Source organism: Mirounga angustirostris, unplaced genomic scaffold (genome assembly GCF_029215605.1).
Source record: "Mirounga angustirostris isolate CCGP_5_RB_7025 unplaced genomic scaffold, mMirAng1.0.hap1 SCAF_6, whole genome shotgun sequence".
NCBI classification, from domain to species: Eukaryota; Metazoa; Chordata; class Mammalia; order Carnivora; family Phocidae; genus Mirounga; species Mirounga angustirostris.
Genome location: NW_026991714.1, coordinates 143,804,443 through 143,818,914, shown reverse-complemented (window position 1 = coordinate 143,818,914; position 14,472 = coordinate 143,804,443). Strand labels below are relative to the sequence as shown.

Genomic DNA, 14,472 nt, shown 5'->3' with positions numbered 1-14,472 from the left:
ATGAGCTGAGCCAAAGGCAGTCGCTCAACCAACTGAGCCACCCAGGCACCCGAGAATTACAGTAAATTTATGTTATTTTAAGCCAGTAAGTGTGTGGCAATTTGTTACCACAGCCTTAAGAAACTAATACAGCATGTCTTTGTTTCATACAATTGTCTCCACATTACAGGGCCTATCGTGTCCATGGGTCCTGCCCAGAAGGTTCTGGTAGTGCCCCACAGTCAGGTGAAAACCAGAAACATCCACACTTTCAAATGCTCACTGCACGAGAGGGAGCATCCAGCCCACTGAGCACAAACTACTCAGTGGACAGGCAAACCTTTCTTTCATGCTCCCAACCCCCCAAGCTTCCATCACTCCTTCCTTTTCCTCTCAGTTCATGCCAATTTTTCAGATTAAAGGCTCCTAAAATATCCAGAAGAGGTCGCCTGTGTGGCTCAGATGGTTAAGCTTCTGCCTTCGGCTCAGGTCATGATCCCAGGTTCCTGGGATCGAGTCCCACATCAGGCTCCCTGCTCCTTAGGAGCCTGCTTCTCCCTCTGCCTCTCTCTCTCTGTCTCTCATGAATAAATAAATAAAATCTTTAATATATATATATATCTCCAGAAGAAAGAAACTGGGGCTTGGTAGCAAAGGTAGAAACAGTGGGTACATGGAGAGAAAGACATTCATCCATTTGATTCACTTAAACACATTTGCCCCTGCATAGACATCTGCTTCTATGTATGTGCTCAACAAAGTACAAGACCGCTTCCGGGAGGGGGTCAGCTGAGATGGGAGCAGCTCCGTGCCCCCTAAGGACTGGAGGAGAGAGTGAGGCTCCCAGATTGACAGCATGCAATCCCAGACCTAACGGTCTCAGAATCCGGCAAGCAAAGGATTTTCATTCTGGGCATGGAGAAACTGGAAAACAGCAGAGCAAGCTAGAATTTGCACTTGCACAATCTGCTGGGTGAAATGATGCCTTGTCTGTTTTCACGTTGGTCTTCCTCCCAGACCTGCACGCCAGAGACCTGCACAGCTTCAGGTGAATGCTGGCTTCCTCTGGAAAAAGCGTGCCATGTGGACATTCCTCATTTGCTAATATGCCAAATGCTAGAGCAGGGATGTGGAGAGATTCAGGTGGTTTATCTCTATCTTTGGCTTCCAAGAAAAGCGCTTCACAGATCACACCATTATTTCCCATTAGCCTAAGAATGGTGCCCATTTCTCCCTTAGAGAGAGGCTCTGTATAGATAGGCAGTGGCTTCTGAAGGCCCATAAAAGGAACAGAAATTCAAAGATATTTTTTCCTGTCTTCAGCTAACATTTGCTGCGTGCTTCTTTGAATTATTCATTATTAAAATTATGCCATCAGTGAAACCAAACTATCTCTGTTAAGGGAAGTTTACCCACAGAAGTTTTAGAAAGTAGAATATAGATTACAATCACTCCTCCTACTTTTAGCCTAGTTTTTTTCCTTAAAATCCAAACATCACCATGGTTAATGCTAGAGAAAAGCCAAAATTGATTGATTATATATAGTCACTGATACAGACTTTAATGCTCAAGGTCAAAATTTGTTATTAAATGTTACTTTTCTTAGCTTCAAGAGAATTTTCAGCTATGTTATGTTGTTAATCTTTCTTCAAGGGGAATGCCATCACCTAAGACATGTGAACAAAAATTTTTAATGTCAGAAAAGCCTTATTCTTATGTTTCTAAAAAAGTCCTTGCCAAGTTCTCACTGGGATCCTAAGGTTACTCTAACTGGGTCTCTATACCTCTCTCCAACATGCCCCCCACCCCCGAACAGGGCATACGCTGTGGACTCACATACTCACGTGCATACACACACACACACAGCTGAATTTCTTTGGGCCTTCACCTTTTCTACCTTCAGCTTAGATTAGAATCATAGGTTAGGATAAGAGTAAAAAAGAAAATCTTGGGGCGCCTGGGTGGCTCAGTCAGTTGAGCATCTGACTCTTGATTCCAGCTCAGGTCATGGTCTCAGGGTCATGGGATGGAGCCCCGTGTCGGGCTCCATGCTCAGCAAGGAGTCTGCTTGAGATTTTCTCCCTCTCCCTCTGCCCCCCCCCCCGCTTACATGCATGCTCTCTCTCTAAGATAAATAAATAAATCTTTTTAAAAAGAGAGAGAGAGAGAAAATCTACCCTACTCCAATTCTTCCTACATCCCAAGGACCTGGCCTTGGAGAAAGATGGTCTTTGTAAAAATGAATGAATGAATGAACAAATGAATGAGGTCAAGGTGTGGAAAACACCACAGGGTTATTTATGCAAGCTCCACAAGTCACGAGCAGTGTGACCTCAGGCAAATTGCTTAACCTCCCTGTGTCTCAGTTTTCTTACCTGTAAAATGTGTATATAATTATGGTACCCACCTCATAGGGTTGTTGTGAGAATTGTATGCATGAATGCATGAAAAGCACCTTTTAACAGAAGAAGGAATATAGTAGATGAATGGATGGAGGATGCATAAATAGGTTTTTAAAAATAAGTCATTGTGAGAGTAGCAGGCTTCAGAGATCAATCAGCCGCCCATCAAGGATTGATTGAGCACCTAGGAAAAGGCAGGCTCTGGGCCTGTTGCTATGGTTATGATCACAACCAGTCGAGCTGGGTTCTTACTCTCACAGAGCCCTCAGTGCTGTCTCCTCAGAAAGCAAGGCACCTCCACGTAACGAACATGCTCAAATCATCGCTCTCTCCATGTGGACTGAGCAGGATATGTGCTGTCGGCTCAATTATCTGTGGAAAAAAAACACAAGAGTAACAAGATGATGGAGGCATTATGGTCTTCAAGGCTGAATGGACTGAAAAACACTCCAACTAAAGGCATTATGGAGTAATTATAAACAACTTTAAGTAGCCTATCAAGTCTTTTTTTTTTTTAAGTTTATCTTCTCCCTTATAGCAGTCACTGTTCCTTGGTACCAGGCTGAAAATGTGATCACAGTGCACCTAAAGTTAAATATCCACAAATAATATATTATCATCATTCCCACAAATCCAGCACAAATGGTACCCTACCCAAGACACGGTCTCGAGTCCTACCATTTCTAAAACATGAAAGCACAGACGGCCTTCTTGAGGCCCCTGGGGGTCACGCTTCAATTGACTGGCATCTCCCCTTCTGCCATTTGTATTAAAAGCCACTTCCGTCAACCCTCAAATCCATTCCTATAGGATAGGGTATCTTTGGGAACAAGGCAGGATTCGTGCAACAGAGGGACCATGATCTCTAAACCAGGCTCTAGAAGCTGGTCTCATTTTCAGCTGATTAGCATTCACCATGCAAAGAGTTTGTTTCTGACTTATTTCACAGAACTCTCAGGATAAGTCCAGCAATGCAGATGCCAAAGGGAATGGTTCCTGGTATAAGAGCAACTTGTCATATTTTCTGCAAAGCTTTGAGGCATGTCTACAGCAGTGAGGCCGCTGAATTTCAGGATGTGGCAAAGAAAGAAACCAACTTCATGCACATTTCCATTTGTGTTAACTGCCCGGCCCCAGTCTCCCACTGACCCCCAAAACATATTTCCTGAGAATTATCCCTCAGTTTCCCAATGTCTAATAATAAAAGGGCTAATTATTGAGTAGTTACTACTGTGCAGGCATTTTCTTATTGAAATGTAATGGACTGGGGCACCTGGGTGCCTCAGTCAGTTAAGCATCTGACTCTTGGTTTCAGCTCAGGTCATGATCTCATAGGTTGTGAGATCGAGCCCCGCATCCAGCTCTGCACTCAGCAGGGAGTCTGCTTGAAGATTCTCTCCCTCTGCCCCTTCTCTCTCTCTCTCTAAAATAAATAAATAAATAAATAAATCATAAAAAAAAAAGAAACATAATGGACCAATCATTGTGTACATTTAAGGTGCACAACATGTGGATTCCATACATCTAAATAATACAAGATGATCACCCTGTAGCATTTGCTAACCTATCACCTAATTTTCACTTTTTTGTTAAAGGAGTAATTAAGATCCAGTCTCTTAAGTTGAATGTTTATAATACAGTATTGTTGTCTATAATCACTCTTCTATACATTAAATCTCCAGGACCTTTATCTGCCAGTTGCAAGTTTATACCTTTTTTTTTTTAGATTTTATTTATTTATTTGAGAGAGAGAGAATGAGAGACAGAGAGCATGAGAGGGAGGAGGGTCAGAGGGAGAAGCAGACTCCCTGCTGAGCAGGGAGCCCAATGCGGGACTCGATCCCGGGACCCCAGGATCATGACCTGAGCCGAAGGCAGTCGCTTAACCAAGTGAGCCACCCAGGCGCCCCTGCAAGTTTATACCTTTAAACAACATTTCTCCTATTCCCCTTTTATTATGAGCTCCCGGTAACCACCATTTTGCTTTTTAAGAGTTTGGCTTTTTCAGATTCCACCTATAAATGATTTCATACAGTCTTCATGTACAGTGATTTCATACAATATTTGTCTTTTTCTGTCTGAATTACCTCACTTCACATAATGTCCTCAAGGTCCATCCATGTTGTAGCAAATGGCAGGATTTTCTTTTTTTGCGTGACTGAATATTCCCCTGTATATACGTATACCACATCATCTTTACCCATTTATCTGTTGATGAACACTTGGGTTGTTTCCATATCTTGCCTATTGTGAATAATGCTACAATAAACATGGAAGCACAGGTATCTTTGATATCCTATTTTCATTTCCTTTGGATATACACTCAACAGAATTACTAGGTCATATGGCAGTTCTATTTTCAATTTTCTGAGTTATCTCCACACTGTTTTCCATAGTGACTAAGGCAATTTATATTCCCACCAACAGTGTACAAGGGTTCCCTCTTCTATAATTGCATACAATTTATATACACTAGTACAAGTGATCCTTGTCATAAGTCTATTGAAGCATTATCCCCATTCTGTGTGCAGAATACATTTTTAATTCACCATTATCCTCTATAATGAAGAAATGGAGATTTACAGGAAGAAATTTGTCCAAGGTATAGAGTTGGGCCTCCATGCCCATGTTCTAGATCAATGCACCTGTGGTTAACATTGGTTTCTTTGGTTCCAGCTTTAAAACAAAAAACTCTTGGGGCACCTGGGTGGCTCAGTCAGTTAAGTGTCTGCCTTCAGTTCAGGTCATGATCTCAGGGTCCTGGGACTGAGCCCCACGTTGGCTCCCTACTCAGCCGGACCTATGCTTCTTCTGCCCCACCCCATGCTCTCTCTCTCTCAAATAAATAAATAAAACCTTTAAAAAATAAATAAAACAAAAAACTCTTTATTGAGGTATAAAATACATATAATAGACATAAACTATACACCCATAAGGAATACATTATAAATTTTGACACACGTACCCTCGTAAAACCAACAACACAATCAAAATAATGAATGTATCCATTATACATCACTAAAGTTTCCTTCGACCCCTTTATAATCCTCCTCATATTCTGCCCTATCTCACACTAACTGCTGTCACTCTAGTTTGCATTTTCTAGAATTCTATATAAATGGAATCCTACTATTTTTGTGGACTGATTTCTATCAGTAGGCCTAAGTATTTTGAGATTCATCCATATTGTTGCAACTACGAATAATTCATTACATGTATTGCTGAGTCCTACTCCATTACATAGATATACCAAAATTTGTTCCTCCATTTACCCACTGACGGGCATTGGGTTGTTTCCAGATTTGGCTGTTACAAATAAACTTGCTATACAAATTTGTGTACAAGGATTTATGTGGATGTATGTTTTCATTTCTCTTGGGTAAATACCTGGAGGTGAAGTGACTGGATCATAAATGTATGCTTCACTTTTAAAGAATCTACCAAACTATTTTCCAAAGTCCTGTCATTATTTCATATTCCTTCCAGCAGCATATCAGAGAATTCCAGTTACTCTACATCTTTGCCAACAGTTGCTATGATGGTCAGTTTTAATTTTGAACATTGTAAAAGGTGTGATGGACTCTGTTGTTTTTAAATTGCATTTACCTTGGGGCATCTGGGTGGCTCAGTCCTTAAGCGTCTGCCTTTGGCTCAGGTCATGATCTCAGGGTCCTGGGATCAAGTTCCACATCCTGCTCCTTGCTTAGCAGGGAGCCTGCTTCTCCCTCTGTCTGCCGTTCCCCCCTGCTTGTATTCTCTCTCTGTCAAATAAATAAGATCTTTTAAATAAATAAATAACATTTACCTCAATGATGATAATGCTGAGTATCTTTCATACATTTATTTGCCATCCATATATTTTCTTTAGTGAAGTGTCCAAATCTTCGCACAGTTTTTATTGGGTTTATTTGTTTATTTGTTTATTTGTTGTTACTGAGTTTTAGGAGTTTTAAAATTATACTCTGGACATAAATCCTATGTCAGAATGATTTGCAAATGTTTTCTCTCCATAGCTTCTATTTTCACTCTTACAAATGCTCATCAAAGAGGAGCAGTTCTTAATTTTGACAAGGTCTAATTTTTCTTTTATGGGTTGTGCTTTTGATGCCATTTTAAAGAAATCTTTGCCTGATCCAAAGTTGCAAGTATTTTCTCCCAGAAGGTTTGTAGGTTTACATTCACATTTAGGTCTATGATCCATTGAGTTAATTTTGTATTGTGTGTGAGACAGAAATCCATATTAATTTTTTTTAAATAGGGATGTCTAATTGTTCCAACATCATCTGTTGAAAAAAAATTATCTTTCATTAAATTGCCTTTGTAGCTTTATCAAAAACAAACTGACCATCTACACATGGGTTATTACTGGACCCTGTTCTGTTCCATTCACTTCTTGTTTATCCTGATGCCAATACCCCACTGCCCTGATTGCTATGGCTTTAAAATAAGCCTTGAAGTCAGGTAGTATAAGTCCTCCAACTTTGTTCTTCAACAAAGTCACTTTAATTATCCCAGACACTTTGCATTTCCATGTGAATTTGAGATCCACTTCTCAGTTTCTTTAAAAAAAAAAAAAAAAAGCTTATTGACATTTTCATTGGAATTGCATTGAGTCAGCCTACTGATTTATACAACAACAACAACAAAAAGCCCAGGAGAGTTTCAATGGACATAGAATTCTAGGTTGTTGGTTTTTCTCTCAGTACTTTTAAGGTATTGTTCCACGCTCTCTTGGTTTGTATCAAATTCAACCAGAAATCTGCTACCATTTTTGTCTTTGTCCCACTATATGTAATAAGTATGTTAAAAGGTGTTCTTCCACAGAATTTTAAAATACAAGTAAAAACCATAAAACATTTGTCTCCTATTCTATTTGCACAGATTTGAGCTACTATCTAGTTGGGAGGACACAGGTACTATCTGCCCTATTGATGGGAATATAATTTGGTGCATTTTCTTCTATGGTAATTTGATATCATCTATCCCAAAAATGTCTGAACCTTTTTACTTTTCTACTAGCTTTTTCTCTAGAGATCTATTCAACAACCGTGTAAGTATATAAAACCACTTACTGCTTCATTGTCTAAAGTCAAAACTTCAAAACACAAATCATAGGTTTTTAAAATATGAGTTTATATATTAAGAAAAATCTACCCAGGAAAACAAATGTACACAGCATAGAAGTTTATGAGCAAAGAAATATGTATCAGTAAAGATACTTTTGAGTATACATGGCAAGAAACACAGTCCAAATGAGGTTAGGAGAGAAAGGAAGTTATTGGCTCCATAATCCAAGAAAAGGGAAGGTGACTGAACAACCCAACTCTAAGAAAAGAATAAGGAGCAAGAAAATAGACAAAAAGCTGGAGGTTTCTAACCTTCTTTATCACCATAAAAAAGATGACCTCCACAGTGCAGGACTATGGAGAATTCCCACTTTCTCCTTTACACATTTCTCTAGGGTTTCAATGTTTACCATATGAGTAAGAAAAAAATTCCTATATTTCAAAATAAAACTCCAAAGAGGCAAAGGAATTATTTAGCATAATTTTTGCATAAGAGTAAAGGGAAAGAATATACACATACATACACACGTAAGTAATTTACTTCATATTTCACAAACATAAGGATTGCCCAAAATCTAATAAAAAGTTATCTAGGGGGAGAACAGGATTAGAATTCTAGAAAGAAGAAAGATGGCAAGGAGACTTCTACCTATACTGTTCGTTTAGTCTTGACTTTTGAATCATGTACCCGTTTTTCTTTTTCAAAATTAATATTAAACCAATAGAATGAAAAACAAATTATAAAACTGACATACATTAATATAACTATTATCAAGTTGATAACAAAGCCACATAGAAAAGAAAAGGAATTAATGCAATTTTTTATAGCACAGTTCTTCAACTGCACACACTTAGGATATATTCTAAGAACAAAAAGAACTTCCCAAAGGTCTTGAACTTTACTTGGTGGTTTGTCATAGGCAGTGATATTAGCACAATAATCTTGAAACTATGGGGCGCCTGGGTGGCTCAGTCGGTTTAGCGTCTGCCTTCGGCTCAGGTCATGATCCTGGGATCCTGGGATCCTGGGATCCTGGGATCGAGCCCTGCATTGGGCTCCCTGCTCAGTGGGGATCCTGCTTCTCCCTCTCCCTTTGCCCCTCCCCCTGCTCCTATGTTGGCACACACATGCGTGCTCTGTTTCTCTCTCAAATAAATAAAATCTTTAAAAAAAATAATCCTGAAACTACTTTGTGTGTATTTAAAGATAGAAAAAATTCATAAATATAGTGATTTGTGGTAAGACCAGTTATCGAAAAGGAGAAAGGAGATATAAATATTGAGTTACAGACAGTGAGAAAGACCTTCTATTTGAAGTAGAGGTATCAGTACAAGCTCATGAGTTAAAATGTACTTTTTCCCTAGTCCTATCTACTGAAAGGGTCTAGAATCAAAGACACCTTAGTAGCAATAAGCATACCTATTGTCCAGTTTTTGTTCTAAATATTATTCTCCAATAAAAGAAACCAGGGCCCCTTGGAGAAAGAGCTGATTCCATATCTGGGGCAGAGAGAATATAAGATGAGCCTGGACCATCTTGTTGGGCAAAAATAACAAGGAAATGCTCAAAGAATGAAGGGTCATATCAAAAGAACACTGGAGTCAGCTCTAAGGGCTCCATTGGCCAAATCTGAAACAAACTGAGTAAAAAGAATAATGACATATTCATTTAAAAATAAACCCATTAATCCAAACTTAAAAATGAGAGAGGGAGATGTTTATAGAAAAATGTCAATTAAGGGGGTGCCTGGGTAGCTCAGTCAGTTGAGCACCTGCCTTTAGCTCAGGTCATGATCCCAGGATCCTGGGATCGAGCCCCGCATTGGGCTCCCTGCTTCTCCCTCTCCCTCTGCCGCCACCCCCCCCAACTTGTGTTTTCTCTCTCTCTCTGTCAAATGGATAAAATCTTAAAAAAAAAAAGTGTCAACTAAGAAATGTAAAAGAATAGCATTAGAAAATCACTGTTTTTCCACCACTGATGAAATAATTGATTTAGGCAAGGATCACCTGTGAATGCTAAAATCCTTGAGTGAAATTCAGGATTTTCTCAATAAGCTCAGGATATTCACATAGTCACAAAGCATTCAACAGGGAATTTTTACCATGCAGTAATCTGGAGAGGCATACTAGAACTAAGTAATGTAATTTACCATTACTACCAATGGGACAAACTTCTGGCTTATGCCTCTTGATATGATGCAACAGGGAGGACACAACATCACCTGCTTGGAGTTCTTAGGGAAAATGTTTAATTCTGTTTGATCATAAGGAAACACATAGACCAATGCAGATTATAGAACATTCTACAAGACACCCAGGTCAGGACTTCCCAAGTATCCAAATCATGAACACTAGGGGAATGTTCTAGATTAAATGAAACTATGGAGACATAATAAATAAATACAATATATGGGGGGCAATCAGCTGTAAAGGACATCATTGGGCAACTAGAAATATGGATGTTATATTAGACAAAATTTTTGTATGTATCTTGAGTTTTTGGATATAATCATTGTATTGTGGTCATATAAAAAAAAGTGTTCTTATTCGCATTAGAATATTTTTACAATGTAAATGGGGGAAAGGGATGCCACTTATTGTCTCCCTAACTCCAACTTACAGTACCTAAAGAGATAGATAATACCAACTTATTTTGAAGTAGCCCAAAACTCCTGTCACCTTGGAACCTGTTGAAGCGTTTTTATCAACATTCCCAATTAGCATCATTTCATTACTCTTGTTTTTATTTCTGTCTTATCTTCCCTGTGGGACAGGGAAGAGGTCTTCTCTTCTGTACCCTCCGTGGCCTCTAAAACCATATCTTACTAGCTCAAAAACACTCAAAATTCTTACTGTGATTAGTAAAATTTGTATATTTCCTGAAGTTATTTGCCAGCACTAATTATGCCACGTAGCCATGGTACCCCCTAATAGATTAGGGCATCATACCACCTCCCTTTCATGAGGGCCTAAGATTAAGGCTTAATTCATCCACTCAAAAATATCTACCTAATACCAATTATGTACCAAGTACTGTGCTAGGGTCCTGGGAAAATACAAACAAACAAGACACAATCTCTGTTCTCAATATAGTGGGAGAGACAGACAGATCATCACAACACAAAATGATATCTGCCACAACAAATACAGATAAGAGGCACAGTGATAGGTCTATCCCTGAAGGAGGTTGGTTCCATTTTGGAAAGAATTATACTTACAATGATCATCATCTGTTGAGTACTAGGAGAACCAAAGGACAGACCCTGTCAAATCAAGGCTGTCTTGAAATATCTAAGAGAGGGTTATACTACTTCCTGGGGGCAATGCCATACCTAGCCAGGAATGGCATTCAAAAATAAGACAACCTGTAGCTCTGCTTATCCCCTAAAACATCCAGATCCTTCTCACTCCTGATTTGCAGGGGAATTTGTCAAGGGTCTTCACTGCAGATGTGGAAATCCATCAGTTCCCCAAAGAGGCTGTGTACAACAGCTGTGATGAAAGCACCCTCGCTGCACAAAAGAGGCACTGTTTTATCATCTTCTATCACAATAATTGCACAGTGCACAGGCTTGTTACTAAGAACTGGGCACCACCATGAAAAACATGTTGTTGGAAAACACCTGCGCTGGCAAAGCAAAAATGAGCGGACCCAATTATTTTCTCCATTTCTAATTCTGGATGGGATATTAAGAGTCACTGAAAAGAACACATTGGCAAGAAATGGAGATAATTCTGCTTGGGGGGAAAAATTGCCCACAGAGCTCTATTGGACAACACTTGGAAATGTCTTCTAATTATACTTTTCCACAACCCCCCTTCCCTCCCTCATGAAAAATGCCAGGGGTGAAAACATGTCATCTAGAGCCTTTCACCCACCAATTTCTCCCTCACATCCAATTTGAAATTTTTAAAAATTCCAATCTAGAGCTCTTTGAAGGATAATGATGGGAGGGAGACCCTGCCAAGCATGCAGGATGGGATGCAACGCGCTATATGACTGGAACAGATGGCTCAAGGAGAAGCCACCAATTCAATGTGACAGCCCACGATTACATTGCTCCCTTTAAGTCTTTGGCAGTTTTGTGGCCCAATCCTTATTAGCTTCTCCAGAAACAGAATATACAGAGAAACTTGGGTCTACAGAAGCACCACAGGGCACTTTTCAAATAACCTGTGGACTTGAATAAGATTCGAACTAGGAAGGGACACAGAGTCATTGGCCCTATTCATTCCCAAACTAGTAGCACCAAAGAATCACTCTAGAGCTTTGAAATATCCCTGGACCTTTCAAACGTACAGAAATGCAGGATATTAAGTCAGCCAACTGTGAAGTGCAGATCAGTTACACATTTTGTCTTTTTTTCTCCCAGGTTTTCTCTGGATTTTTTTTACATGGAAAATCAGTACAGATACATTTCAAGTATGCTTTGTATCCCTCCACAATTTCTGTTTCTCTCCCAAGACAACTATTATCTCAAAGATGGTATGTTCCCTTCCCATATGTATTTTTACATTTTTGGTATAAATGCGTGTGTCCCTAAACAATATATTGTATTGTTTTAGGTTTTAAAATATACATGAATATAATAGTGTACATATTCTGTAACTGGAATTTTTCACTAAACATTTTTTTCTAAATTTATCCATGATACATGAAGATGCATTTCTTTTATTTTCATTGAAGGAGTCATTGTATTTTTTTTTTAAGATTTTATTTATTTATTTGAGAGAGAATGAGATAGAGAGAGCATGAGAGGGGGGGAGGGTCAGAGGGAGAAGCAAACTCCCTGCTGAGCAGGGAGCCCGATGCGGGACTCGATCCTGGGACTCCAGGATCATGACCTGAGCCCAAGGCAGTCACTTAACCAACTGAGCCACCCAGGCGCCCGAAGGAGTCATTGTATTTTTGATATATCTCTTTTAAGCTGTATTTATTTTTTATCTTCCTGTCTTTCGAGACTGTCTGAATCAAGAATTTTAATTTACATTTGTTGTGAATGTTAATATAACTTATTTCTACAATCTTATTTTGTGTTTATTTACCTTGGTTTTTCTTTGCTACTTTTTTTGGTCTTCTATGAAGTTTTATCTCTTTATATACTGGGTTAGAAGTCATGCTTCTCATTTTTATTCTCTTTGTAGTTACTCTTATATTTTCCATAAACATTTAGACAGATCTAAAGTTAATAAGTATCTGAATCCTGCTCACATTAATACAAGGTTGGAATATTTTAATTCCTAACTTCCAAGCCTCTTTTTTTTTCTATATTTATTACCATAGCCTGCTCTTGGATTCACTTGGTTTTAAAACCCCCATAAATTGGTCTTTTCTACACCAATTTATATTTAGAATTGCCAACATTCTTTTTTTTTTTTTTAAGGGAACAAATTTATTTTGATTTTTCTGAAAATATCAAGAACTATGAAAAATAAGCTAAATATTTGGCCATACCAAGAGCAAAATACAAGTAAAAACAACATTTAGAAATCATGTGTGACCTTAAACAAACAGGTTTTAAGACACTAAGTTTAACACTCTTTCCTCCACAGAACAAAATAGGTTAACTTTTTTTTTTTTTTATAGCAGCAAAACGAGTTTACTAAACCACAATACTGGAGGTTTTTTTTAACTGACATAACTTTAAAAAAAAAAAAATTAAAAGAAAAAAAAGAAACCACTCAATTCCCACCCTGGAATCTCATCATTATAATAGATTTCTTTTTTTTTTTTCTAAAGATTTTATTTATTTGAGAGAGAGAGAATGAGAGACAGAGAGCACGAGAGGGAAGAGGGCAGAGGGAGACGCAGACCCCCTGCTGAGCAGGGAGCCCGATGCGGGACTCGATCCTGGGACTCCAGGATCCTGGGACTCCAGGATCCTGACCTGAGCCGAAGGCAGTTGCTTAACCAACTGAGCCACCCAGGCGCCCCTGGAATCTCATCATTATAAAACAACATGCTCAAATGTCAGTGACAATAAAGTTGGGAAACCTGAAAACATATCAGTGAAGGAATTCAGATTCCAACAGAACACAGTGCTTTACAGCTGGGGAAGAATAGCTTTTGTCGCACTCAGGTCTTACCAAATATAAATAAATACAAGAAGATTAAAAACAAACTACTAAATCAAAATCTTTCTGTAGAGTAGCAGCTTTCACAAAGTAAAAGGAATCAAGTCTGCAGAGTTGGATGTTCTAAAAGCATATGGCCAATTTTATTCCCAAAGTCCCAGAGTCTTGCACTATCAAAATAAAAGTATCTTTGTCTTGGAGCAAGTCCAATGAAGGCACCAAAATCCTATCCTCCGTGTTCATGCAAATGACACTTAAAATGCTCTTACCATCCTTTCAAGATGACCTCAACCTATTAAGAGTTAACACTCTAAATAAATATCTAAAGATCTAGAAGGAAGTTCCAGCCTCATCTGCATTACCAAGGTCCAGTCTATAGCCTTTGCCCCTCCCAAATCCTTCTAGTCTGGACCACTAGTTTAGGAGGATAAAAAAACATTCCCATATTCCCTAGCTATTAAATAAACACAGACTCTGGTGCAGGAAGACTCAACAGTTATACTACTACTGAACTTTTTAAAACTTAATAAACCCATCTCCAAAAGTGAATTTCACAGACTCTTAATATTTATTCTCAACCTGGACTCAGTATGCAGCCCTCTTTGGTGTCCGTCTCTTCCAGGCTTTTCAGTAGTTTTACCCTGGCGGAAACCTTGAAAAACTTCCAAATTACGGGAACCCGCATGGCATGGGAGTATGAGCACGAAAACGACAGAGTTTGTGTCTCTTGTTGCACTGGGATGCTGAAGAAACTCAGAACACTAATTCTTCATCACTAACCTTATCAGGAATGTCTAGTTCTATGCCTAGAATGGTCCTCTTCTATCTCACACCATGCCTTCAAAAATTGCAGCACTGGACCATCAGATTTGTAACAAATGTTAATAAAATGTAAAAACTGGCATAACAACTAAATAACAGAATCACAAAAAAATAGAAAAACTTCACAA

General features: G+C 38.7%; 1 long non-coding RNA gene across 2 annotated transcripts in view; it reads right to left on the bottom strand.

The window, feature by feature from the left end:
* Window positions 1-2,644: 2,644 nt before the first annotated feature.
* LOC135364809 (uncharacterized) overlaps window positions 2,645-14,472 on the bottom strand; it is a 261,232-nt gene continuing 249,404 nt past the window's right edge. For both annotated transcript variants that reach the window (XR_010412595.1, XR_010412596.1), the window contains 2 exons: window positions 5,988-6,142; window positions 2,645-2,753 (listed from right to left, as the gene is read on the bottom strand). This is a non-coding gene — a long non-coding RNA (uncharacterized LOC135364809). The remainder of the gene's footprint in view (window positions 2,754-5,987; window positions 6,143-14,472) is intronic.